Source organism: Tenrec ecaudatus, chromosome 14 (genome assembly GCF_050624435.1).
Source record: "Tenrec ecaudatus isolate mTenEca1 chromosome 14, mTenEca1.hap1, whole genome shotgun sequence".
NCBI classification, from domain to species: Eukaryota; Metazoa; Chordata; class Mammalia; order Afrosoricida; family Tenrecidae; genus Tenrec; species Tenrec ecaudatus.
The window spans coordinates 33190376-33203560 of NC_134543.1; positions in this window are offsets into that span (position 1 = coordinate 33190376).

The following is a 13185-nucleotide window of genomic DNA, read 5'->3' on the forward strand; positions in this document are numbered from 1 at the left end:
AGGAGTTGTACAATCATCACCACCATCAGGTTTAGAACATGTTCTTCATTCTTGTGCTCATGATTATTAGCTCCCCATTCCCCTGCCCGCCAACCTCCTCTGCCAGACCCACACAGTTCCTCATGTGGTGCTGACCCCACAACCATAAAATTATTTTTGTTGCTACTTCATAACTGTCATTTTGCTACTGTGATGAATCGGGCCACCCTGTGAAAGGGTCATTCGACCCCTAAAGGGGTCGCGACCCACAAGTTGAGAACCACTGCTTTCAAGGGTCAATTATGAGTCAGAATCGATTCGATGTCAGTAGGCACAGTGAGTTACACAGAGATGAGACTTGGAAACAAAAGAACCAGCATGATATGACCTTACTTTATGAACTATCTAGAGTAGAAACAAATATGGTGTTATGAATTGAATTATAGCCCCACTCTGACTGTGGAGATCCCTGGTCAGCATTGTGAAACCACCAGCCACTCCTTGGGAGAACCATGAAGACTTCTAGTCCCATAAAGAGTTAGAGTCTCAGAAACCCGCAGAGGCAGTTCTAGGGTCGCTGTGAGTCAGAATGACTCACAGCAGTGATAGTGTCACCCCAACGGTGTTGTCAATGCCCATTCCCATGCCTGGGGTTCTAATCCCACGTGGGAGTGGGCTGCCGTTCTCAGGGCAAGGAAGCAGGATGATCATGTGGGGATGCTTTCAGTCTATCTCTTAGAAAAATGTGAAAGAGGCAGACGAAGGAAGCAGAGACGGGAGGAGAGAAATGCAAAGTCGCATGAAGATGACCCTGGAGCAGACACGCAGAGAGACACGAACTTTCCTTCGGAGCTGGCAGACCAGCCTTGCCCTAACACTGGCACCCTGAATGCAGACACCGTGCCTCCTAAACGGTGAAGAAATAGACGTCTTTGTTAAAGCCGCCCTTATTTGTGATATTTCTGTCACAGAAGCACTAGGTAATGTAGTCACGTGGAACCCAGGGTTTATCGTGGTCCCCAGGGATAGGAGAGACGGAGGAGAGGGAGGACCTATTGCTTGGGAGGCACTGAGTTTTTGTTAAGGGTGATGGGAAATTTTGGGAACAGTGCTAAGGATTGTACCACATGATGGAAGTATCTGCTGTCACTACATTGCACATGTAAGATCACATATTTTATGATAAGTATATATATTTCTAGCATAATAAAAAAGTCAGTTGCAAAGACTTGAGACTGACACAGACGTTTCTTAGTACCCTGCTCAAGAGTTTTCACATACCTTGTCAAGATATTTATTTTAATTTTTGACTTCTTCCTTTCCATTGTTTTCAGATAAGTGAAGTGTTCTTAGGAGGTTGCCAGCCCCTGGAATCAGTAGTTCCTAGTGTACATAGGATGACTAAGACTTTTCTTCCTGTCTCCTGCTCAGATTCACCTCATGTTTTACCCCACCCCCGCCTTTACAGACATCTTTGTCTGGAGCCACCATCGGAGCAAGGAAAGAAAGACTGAAAAAAGGAACTAAACGCTGCATTCGGCTGCCTTTATGTTCATTTAGTGCGGTGGCTTGTAGCTGTGGTAGTTACACAATCTGGTGTCAGCTTGGGTCTTGAGAGGACTGAGAATGAAGGGGTGGAGTCTAGCCTGTCAGGCGGGTCATAGCAGATGAGGCCTCTGTGTGGGCATGGCCTTCCCCTAAGGATTCTGGGAACTCCTGTAATTGCTCCTCGGAGGCGGGAGACACTCTCTCTCTCTGCTCACTTCCTGGAAGACATGGCAGCTTATAAGACACATGGAACTGCACTGAGCTGGAGAAGCCACTTGGAGACCCCTGCCAGTGCTGAGATGCTTACATCGCCACTGGATCCACAAGACTTCCAACCCTCTGGCCTGTGATCTTCCTGCATTTGGTGTCATTGCATGTATTTTATGCATGTCCGAAGAGGACTTTATAGATTGGTATCGGACATATGGGCTAATATCGGACGTATGGACTTGATCTGGACGGGACTGAGATATTTTCTCAATATTCAATTGCTCTTGCATATAAATCTCTTTTTAATATACATATGAGTCTCTCTGGAATTGTTTCTCTAGTCAACCCAGACTAACACACTAATACTATTGAATCTTTTTTTTTTTTTAAGAAATGTTAGCTCTTCTCCATACCTTCTAATAATTAGCTGAAGGAACCATGAAAACTCAGTCCTCTTGAGGCCCAGGTGCTGGATATAATTTTATTTGAAATCTCTGTGTCCTGAGATGTGTTTGATCTGGTTCTCTGGTCTGTTATCCAGGAGTACACAAGATGAGAAACATCGTTCCCTGGTCCATCAACCCATGTGATTAGCCTAATTTCTCTCATGTGTGTATAATCCTGTTCTAATCAGGTAAAGAACAACTATGAAGATATGAAATGACCTCTGGGCAATGAATAATACACATAAGCCATCCTTAGGACTTTATTGTTTCTTATGTCCATCTGACAAATCACCCCAAATCATAGCGACTTCACACAACAACCATTTTATGACATCTCATGATTTTGTGAGTCAAGGAATTCTGCTCAGACTCAGCCAGGGGATCCTTCTGTTGCAAGCGATAGCCATCTGTGGTACACTGTGGGGTCCCTGAAGGCTTCGCTCACCTTATCTGCCACTTTGGTTGGGGCAGGTAGGTAGGTAGAGAGGTAGGGTAAGTAGGTAGAGAGGTAGGGGCTGAACTCTGCTAGGAGTGTCAACTAGCTTCTCTCTCTCTCTCTCTCTCTCTCTAAATTCTTTTTTTCAACTAGCTTCTCTAGCAATGCCATCTCAGAAGAGTGAGACGTTTATCACCAAGCTCTCAAGTGACATCATTTTGAGGGAGAGAAGGAGGTAACTGCCTACCTCCTATGGCTGCTTCCAGCACAATGTCACTTCTGTCATATTCTACGGGTCAAGCAACATTGTTGTGGTCATCTTTAATCCACCACTAAGTTCATTCCCCCCCCCCCCCCCCCCCCCGCTTACAGAGCCTGCATCCAGGGACCAGGTCCACTGGAAGACTCTGGAATGTGGAAAAAAGTGCGCCTACCTCCTCCCACGAACAAGTCCACGGCTAAGAAGAGAGGCGGGTAGATTGGATCACTCTGATTCACACACAATCTTTGGTTAGCTCTCCCCAACAATACAATCTGTGAGAAGAGGAATACATTTTAGAAAGAGATCATTTTAAACGAAAAAGAGAAAACACACTGTCGAATCATCTCTCCTTGCTCCTATTTCCAACGTCTGTTTATCTGACAACACCTGGTGTGCAAATGACTTGGCATGCAGAGCTGTAGCTCACAGCGTTCGAGGGGGAAAGTAAAGAAGACCATTTCTTTGAGAAACAGCTCTCGGACACGCTAAGAAGAAATTGCCGTCGAAACTCAGTGACGGTGGCATCTATTCTCCAGGATCTTAGTTCTGGTCTGCAAGGCACGTGGTTAGGCTGGTTATCAGCTGTGGCAAACCTGTGCATCACAAATCAGAGAAGACTTGCCCTTGTAGCAGAGGGTGCGGATGATGAAGGAAAAACAGGACATCCAAGGATTCTCATTTTGGGAGGAAAGTGTTTCTGGTTCAGTTACCTTCCAGATATATCACTGCCTTGCCCAGAATCAGGGCTATGAGGCATGAAACAACCTCGCTTACTAGACTGCTATGCCACCATTGCTGAAGGGTCAACATTTGTAGCTAGAGTTGGGGGAAACAATAGTCACACTATAATAATATCCTTTGTGCGGCAAAGTACGATCAGATATGTGACTAAGGAGAAACTGGACCAGCATCTGCTTTTTGAGGGGTGTTTTTAAGGGATACAGCCATCAAAATGTCTGACTTACAAACTCTCTGAATGCCATGCCCTCTTGGGTCTCTGGGCTCTGCCCATGTCGCTTCCACTGGAACACGTGGGCCATACTGGGTCAATACAGGAAAAGGGAAGCAGAAGAAGGTGGTTGGCACCAAGAAAGTGGCCTTAGGAGCTCAAAAGTGGAAGGTACACGATGTCTCAGTGAGGCAGATGCTTATCGACGCTGTTGTTTGGAGAAGGGAAAGCTCAGTGAGGACTAAAGCAGTCAGGCATCATGGAGGTTGTGAAAAGTTTGGATAAACAGAAAGGTTAATGGCCAGGATTACAGACTGGGGAAATAGCACTTGTAAGAAATGAGTGTGTTTCCAGCCAGTGTTTTGAGCACCTACTCTGTGCCACCTATTGGTTGATCACGAGCTTAGAAGAGGAGCAGACACATTCAGAAACCCTAAGGGACAGTGTCACTCTGTCCTGCAGGGTTGCTCAGAGTCAGGGTCAACTCGAGGGCAATGGTCAAGAGCCAATGGCTTCATCAAGACCACATAGCTCACAAGGGCTGGAATTCACCTTGGGACTGGCGAATGACTCACTCTGTTGTTGTTGTTGTTAGGGGCCACTGAGCTGGTTCCACACCAGGGCCATCCTCACAACTGTTGTTAGGTTTGAGCCCATTGTTGCAGCCACTGTCAACCCATTTTCTCAAGTGTCTTCTACTTCGCTGCCCCTGTACTGTACCGGCCATGGTGCTTGTTGCCCAGCACTGATCACGCCTGATAGCATGCCCAAAGTGTGTGAGAGGAAGTCTCGCTGTTCTCCCTCCTAAGGAGCAGGTGGGTTGTACTTCCAAGACTGGTTTATTTGCTCTTCGGCAGTTTGTGGTCCTTCCATATTCTTCTCCAGCACCGTAATTCAAATGCACTGGTTCTTCTTCCGTCTTCCTTATCCCATGCCTAACTTCCACATGCACATGAGGAGATTGAGAATACCATGGCTTGGGTCAAATGCACCTCAGTCCTCAAAATAACATTCTTGCTTTTCAACTCTTTAAAGAGGTTGAAAAGTTCCAACCATTCACTCTAGAACCTACTAACCTGCTACCGACACAGTGTGGGTGAGTGCAGTGCAGCTCATTACTTCATGTGGCCCTCGTAGCCGGACACCTTCATTTTATGGCATCTTATAAATTCTCGCCTCTGCTGCACAGCAGTGCAGTAGGGATCTGGAAACACAGGGAAGCTATGACAATGAACCCCTCAGACCAGCAGTGAGAGTGGCGACACCGGGAGGGAAGGGGGTGTAGAAAGGGAGAACTGATCATGGGGATCTATGTGTAACCTCCCCTTTGGGGGATGTGCAATGGGAAGGTGGGTGAGGGGAGACTCCGGGCAGTGTAAGATAAGATAAAATAATAATTTATAAACCATTAAGGGTTCATGGGGGATGGGGAGCAGGGAGGGAAGGGGAGAGAAAAAAAAAGGAAAATGAGCTGATTCCAGGAACCCAAGTGGAAGGCGAATTCTGAGAATGACTATGGCAATGAATGTATAAGGGTGCTTTACTCAATTGATGTATGTATGGATTGTGATAGTTGTATGAGCCCCAATAAAATGATTTATTAAATTTTAAAAAAGTTCTCGCCTCTGCCTCGGTGATGTTGTGAACATGGTTGGCTGTTAACAAGCTCAGCACTAAATGCTCCAGGGAAGACAGATGAGGCTTTTTGATACCTATAGATTTCTAGTTTGGGAAATCCACAAGGTTGATATGAGTCTGAATTCGCTCAATGGCAGTGAGAGAAAATACATGTACGTATAGAGCCTTTGGAGACTGAGTCGTCTCGTATGCTAATGAGGCAGAATTAAGGTGGACATACATTTCGAGCCCTCAATTTGCTAAAGGGTGTTCTCGAAGGCACCACCCTTAGTTTCCCTGGGTCTGCAGATGAACCATCTTTGGTATCTGTGTTGAAACAAGAATGCTCTGTTTCAGGCTGCTTGTATTGGGCAGGGAGCCCTGTCAACATAGTGCCTTACAAATGGGCCGCTAACTACAACATCCGCAGTTCAAACTCATCTGCCACTCTGTGCGAGAAACATGAGGCTGTCTGCTCTCATAAACATGTATAACCTCTGAAACCCAAGGGGACAGTTCTCTGCCATACAGGTTGCCATGAGTTAGAACCATCGAAATAGCAGTGGACTTTTGATTTAATAGGCAAACTGCCAGCTTCCTTTAACTGAGAAAGTAGAGGCAGGGATCATTGAACTGGCTGAAACTAAACCTAGCCTGCCTAACATGCAGAAATCAACACGTCCTCTACCTATATGTTTGACACCAGAAGGCAATAAGTACACCTCGATCAAAGTCTCAACCATGAGCAAGATGCTTTCTCTCTGACCACTAACCCTTGCCAACTGAGCACTTGAAGAAGAGTAGTGTTGAGCTACCCAGTGATGAACACCGGTGCCATACCCGTTACGGGCCTGAGTGACCACTGGCCCAGGACTCAGGGAGCTATTTGGGTGTTGTGACTACTGATGGACTCTTTGTCTTCTTGAGCTGCCCTTTGAACTTTTATGTTCAGTTTTTTTACTTCACCATTTCTTTCATTTGCCTTAACTACTCCACGCAAGTTTCAGAATCTCTTCTGATATGCACTTTGACCTTTTCTCTCTTTATTGCCTTTAAAAATTTTTCATTTTATTTTCGTACGTAGCAGAGCAGCTCCCTCGCTGCGATCTATTGAAAGTCAGCCCTCGACACAAGGGTTTGTAAAAAAAAAAGAAATAAAAATTTTTCATTTTATTGGGGGCTCATATAACTCTTATCACAATCCATACATACATCAATTGTGTAAAGCACATTTGTACATTCCTTGCCCTCATTATTCTCAAAACATTTGCTCTCCACTTAAACCCCTAGGATCAGTTCCTCATTTTCCCCCTCTGTCCCCACTCGCCCCTTGATAATGTACCCTTGATAATTTACAAATTATTATTTTGTCATATATTACACTGTTTGACATCTCCGTTCATCCACTTTTCTGTTGTCCATCCCCCCAGGGAGGAGGCTATATGTAGATCCTTATAATCGGTTTCCCCTTTCCACCCCACCCTCCCTCCACCCTCCTGGTATCGGCACTCTCACCACTGGTCCTGAAGGATTCATCTGTCCTGGATTCCCTGTGTTTCCAGCTCCTGTCTGTAACAGTGTACATCCTCTGGTCTATCCAGATTTGTAAGGTAGAATTGGGATCATGATAGTGAGGTGGGGGAGGAAGCATTTAGGAACTAGAGGAAAGTTGTATGTTTCATCGTTGCTACACTGCACCCTGACTAGCTCATCTCCTCCCGCGACCCTTCTGTAAGGGGATGTCCAGTTGCCAACAGATGGCTCTTGAGTCCCCAATCTACACTCCTCCTGATTCACAATGATTTGATTTTTTTGTTCTTTGATGCCTGCTATCTTATCCCTTTGACACTTCATGATCACACAGTCTGGTGTGCTTCTTCAATGTGGGTTTTGTTGCTTTTGAACTAGATGGCTGCTTGTTTACCTTCAAGTCTTTAAGACCGCAGATGCTATATCTTTTGATAGTTGGGCACCATCAGCTTTCTTCACCACATTTCCTTATGCACCCACTTTGTCTTCAGCGATCATGTCAGGAAGGTGAGCATCATGGAATGCTAGTTTAATAGAACAAAGTATTCTTGCATCCAGGGAGTACTTGAGTGGAGGCCCAATGTCCATCTGCTACCTTAACACTAAACCTAAAATATATGAACATGGATCTACTTCCCCATCCTCATATATAAATACATTTACATATGTGACAAGGGAACAAAAAGTGATCCAAATCAGTGATGAGGAGGGTGTAGGAGGCCTGGTAGGGCTAGATCAAGGGTAATGTAACCCAGAAGAATTACTGAAACCCAAATGAAGGCTGAGCATGAGAGTGGGACAAGAGGAAAGTAAAAGGAAATAGAAGAAAGAGCTCCCCCACTCCCATGCCCCCTCGGAACTGTCGGTCCCGTTGATTTCTCCTGCAGATTTTTTCTCCAGCCTGCAGAGATAATAACATGCACAAAAACAAGACAGAGCAAAACCAAGCAACAATATACAACAAAACAATGACAAAAAATCAAAACAAAACACAACAATAAAGAAAAGCTTGTAGTTAGTTCAAGGATTGTTTGTTGGCCTTTAGGAGTGTTTTCTAGTCCAGTCTGTTGGGGCACCACGCACTGGCCCCAAAGTCCACCTTCCGCATTTTCTGGGGACCTCGCTGCTCCGTTCCCTTGCTGTTCTGTTGTACCCCCTTAGTATTTTGCCTCGGTGTGGTGGGATCAGATCAGGTGAAATTCCCACACTGTGTCTCTGGTGTTGTCCCATGTAGGGCTATGGGTCAGTGAGGGGTGTCATGTCTCGTAGTGGGGCTGGCCATGTGGTCCTCTCTGTGGACTGGCTGCTCTAATTAGGAACATCGTCCCCAAGGCCTGGTGGGCCAGAATGCGCTCCACTCTCTCCTCCTCCCCCTTCATCTGCTCCCATGTGCTTCGATCAGATATGTCCCCCTTGGAGCAATGGGTTGAAGTCTGGTCCCTCTTTCTCTGTGGAGATATAAACAATACCTTCCCCTTGGGTGGCTTAGTGCCCTGTTACCCCGCTACCCATAGAAATGCTATTTTCATACAATCTTGGTTTCGCCTGATCTCAGTTGTCTTCATGGGACTGGTCTACCCCAATGGCAGGTATGGGATGTGTTACCAAAAAAGCTCAGCTGCATCATGCTTCTGCCAATCAAATCTCCTTTTAAACATTCCAAGGGAGTTGGGTATTTAAAGGAATCTATTGGCAAATGTTCTTTTTGAAAAGTGAAAAACCTTCTTGTCATGAAAATAATCTTTCCATACTCTGTTTTACAAGCCTGTTGTTTGTTGTTGTTTCCCTTGGCAGGTGGGAGGTGCTGGCCTTGAGAGGGAATATTTTAGCCCAGAGGGGAAGCCACAAGTCCCTTTGCCCTTCCCTCCCTCCCCTTTCTCTTTGGAAATCCAGGGCCAAGGTGAGATTTGGACCAGGAGGGTGTGTGGTTGCACTCTGCCTGAATGACTGCTGCCCTAGTAACAGGAGAGTAGCCTTACCCAGCAAGAACTGCCCCTCCCCTCCCCACCCCCGCTTCAACCCCATGTGGTTTTTATGGAAGCTTGGTGCATACACTGAAAGAAATCGCTCGCATCTGGAATGCCATTTATGTATTTTTGGTTGAAATCAAAGTAATAAGAGAAAGGGGTAATCAGAAGTTCTCAGACCAAATGCCAAATAAATCCTTTGTGACTTTTCTGCATGTTCATCCAAGGGTAAACGATCACCAAGTTCAGTGGCACTTTCTCACAGAGAGCCCTGACCTTGGGGATCCTGATGGAATTCTTCACCCCAATGCATGTTTGCATGGGCTGGCCTCTGTGTACATCACTGGTTCACAGAGCCCTTTGTGTGCGTTGGAATCCACCGATGGCAATGCGATTCTGGTTTTGTTTTCTTTGTGTAGAGAAGACTCTGGGAACTGCACGAGGGAGGGGAGAGGAGACGTAACACCCAGACTTGATGCCTTTGCTCCTGGAGTAATTGCTCGGTGGCCCCAGGTTCTTTACGAATATTTACTTACTGTTATTGAAATTATCTCTAAGAAGCTGCAAACTTCCCCCCATATTGGAGCTATAGATAGATCACGGCCTCTTAAACTGTTCCCTGAAGAACTCCTAACACAAGGAGCCTCGGTGGCAGAATGGGTAAAGCGTCGGGCTGCTGGCTGGCAGGTGGGTGGTTTGAACCCACTAGTGGGGGTAGGATGACGAGGCTGTCTACTTCCGTAAGGATAGCAAGGCTTAGTCTTACATACTTGGGACACGTTGTCAGGTGAGACCAGTCCCTGGAGAAGAACTGGCATCATGCTTGGTAAAGGGCAAGGGCAGCGAAAAGGAGGAAAGCCCTCAATGAGAGGGACCGACTCAGTGGCTGCAACAAGGGGCATGGAAACAATTGTGAAGATGGCTCAGGACGTGGACAGTGTTTTGTTCTGTTGAGCACAGGGTTGGTATGGAGCAGAACCGACTTGATGGCACATCTTCTGTAAAGATGCACAGCCTCAGGAACCTGGGAGGAGTTCTAATCTATCTGATCAGTTCACTAAGCGTTAGAATCGACTTTATGGCAGTGGGTTTGGTTTTGAGACCGGCACCATTATTTCTGGTGTCAGATGGATCTTGGCTGAGAGCAGAGAATACCAGAGAGATGATTCCTTGAGTTTTCTTGACTGTGTAAAAACATTAGACTGTGTGGATCATGGCAAAGTATGGGTGACATTGTGAAGAATAGCAATCTCACAAAGAACCTGTTCATAGACTACAAGGCAGTCACTCGGACAGAACATGGGGATGCCACGTGGCTTAAAATCAGGAAGAGTGTGCATGGGGTGGATCCTTTCACCGTACTTCTTCAATCAGTATGCTGAGCAAATTCTCCAAGAAGCTAGACAATACGAAGAAGAACAAATAAATAAAACAAAAGGAAGAACGTGACATCAGGATTGAACCGGGCTCATTAACAACTGTATGCAGATGAGACTATCTGTCCCTCCCATCAAGAGTTGCCCTGTCCCTGTGACTTGAAATCCACTGGCTGGCAGTAGGTTTGATTTATGCAAATGACACAACTCTGCTCGTTGAAGGAAAAGAGGACTAGGCGCACTTACTGATGAAGGTCAAAGACTACTGCCTTCAGCATGGATTACGCCTCCATGTAAAGAAAACAAAAATCCTCACATCGGAGCCAATAAGATCATCACGGTAAATGGAAAAAGACTGGGTTGTCAGGGATTTTATTTTGTGTAGATCGACACTCAGTACCCGTGGAGGCAAGCAGTCGAGAAATTAATGGCATGTCGCACGGGCAAACCTGTTGCAAAGACCTCTTGAGAGTGTTGAAGAGCAGAGAAGCACTTTGAGCACCAGACCAAGCAGTGGTGGTTTCAACCACTTGACGCGCGTGCGCAAATGCTGGACCTGAATGAGGAAGTTCCGAGGAGAATTGATGTGCTTGAATATAAAAAGCGCCATGGACTGCCAGGAGAACAAATCTATCCGTCTTGGGAAAAGTACAGCCAGAATGCTCCTTAGAAGCAAGGATGATGAGATGTCTTTCACACACTTTGGACCTGTTATCAGGAGAGACCAGGCCTGGGAAGGGACATCATCCTTGGTGAAGCAGAGGTCAACACCAAAGAGGACGGTCCCCAAGGAGCTGGATTAGCACCGTGCTTGCACCTGTGGACTCAGACAGACCCAGTGCAAGGATGGGGCAGGATCCGACAGCGTGGCCTTCTGTGTCCGTGGGGCCGCTATGGTGGGAGCGAACCGACCGGATGGCATCTCACAACAACAACTGGCACTGTGAACATAGAACAAACGATTTTTAAAAGGTAGAGGACATTTTGTTTAGGACCAGTGCCGAAGACTACGTAAGAGTCTGTCCTCTTCTTGCCTCTCTCCTACCTCCATGTCGGCAAGATGGTCACGGTGTGGAACTTCTCCTTGTGTTTCCACTGTCTCCCTTTGGATTTGGTAGTGGAGGAACTTTGCAGATACTGTGAAATTGGGCCGATTCCTTCAGAAGACAAAGCAAGCAAGCAAACAAACCTGCTGCCACGAGTCCATTTTTTCTCAATCCATTGCCATGTAAGGCAATCTGACACATATAGAGTTTCCAGGCAGGAGCAGAGAGCCTCATCTTGTTCCTGTTGAACAACTGCGAGGTTTGAACCTCTGACCTGTGGTTAGCAGCCCAACACCTAACCCACAACACCACCAGAGCTTCTTCACAACCCTAGTACCCTCCCCCACAAGTGACCAGAATTTGTAATTTAATGTTGAGAGACAGGAACAGCAATGGTACAGTTTTCATTTAAGAAAGATAGACTAAGGGCCTCCTTTTAAGTTCTGAACAGTTTTTTTGGATCATACCTACGGGAATCAGATAAGAGCTGTACAAGGGGACTTCAAAAAGTTCCCAGAAAAATGGAGTGAAAAGATAAAGGACTTTCCCCACAAACTTCTAAAAGTCCTCTTTTAGACTTGTATCGACTCAAAAGATGCCCAATTCGCCCACTAAACGTCATAATGCTTCCAGACTGCCCTACCACAGGCAAAGTGCACTAATGGATTCCACTAGCTTCAAGGAGTGCACAACACCTGGCTTCATTAGACTGCATCCTGCTGCTGCTGGGAATATAATATTGGGTCGAAGGAGCTCTAGGGGCACAGTGGGTTATAGTGTTGGGCTGCTAACCACAAGGTTAGCAGTTCAAAGCCACCAGCCCCTTGGAGTTTTTCTATTCCCATAAAGATTTACAGTCTCAAAAACCCACAGGGGTCTTTCCACTCTGTCATGTAGGGTTGCTATGAGTCAGAATCAACATTATGTCAGCGATTTGATTTTGTTTGTTTGTTTGTTTTAAAGATCATTTTATTGGGGGCTCTTACAGCTCTTGTACCATTCTATACATCAGTTTTATCAAGCATATTTGTACATATGTTGCCATCATTTTTTAAACACTTATTTTCTATTTGAACCCTTGGTATCAGCTCCTCTTTTTTTCCCTCCCTCCCACCCTCGTGATCTCTTGATAAATTATAATTATTATTGTTTTCATAGCTTATACTGACCACTGTCTCCCCCACCCACCCCCAGTTCCTGTTGTTCCTCTCCCTAGGGGTGGTGGTGGTTATGTGTCAATCATTGTGATCAGTTCCCCCTTCCTCCCCTTCTCTCCCCACCTTTCCCTTATTCTCCTGGTATCACTATTCCCGTTTTTGTTCCTGAGGGGTTTATCTGACCAGGATTCCATGTGGGATCTTATCTCTTATCTGTACCTGTGTACATGCTCCGGCCTAGCCCACAGTCAAAGGCAGGACTGGGATCATGATAGTAGGGGGTGAGGAAGCCTCAAGGAACCAGAGAAATATTGTGTGTTTCATCGGTGCTGTATTGCACTCTGGTTGACTCATCCCTTCCTTGTGACCCTTCTGTGAGGGGAGGTCCCATTGTCTACAGATAGGTTTTAGGTCTCTGCTCTGGCCCCCCTCCCTCTCAACAAGATGCTTTTTGTTTTGAGCCTTTTGGTGCCTGTTAAACGATCCCATCAATACCTCATGATCGTGCAAGCTGGTGTGATTTTTCCATGTGGGCTTGTTGCTTCTCTGCTAGATGGCCACTTATTTAATATCAAGCCTTTACAACCCAAGACACTATATCTTTTGATAGCTGGGCACCATCAACTTTATTCACTACATTTGCTTGTGTACCCATTTTGTCT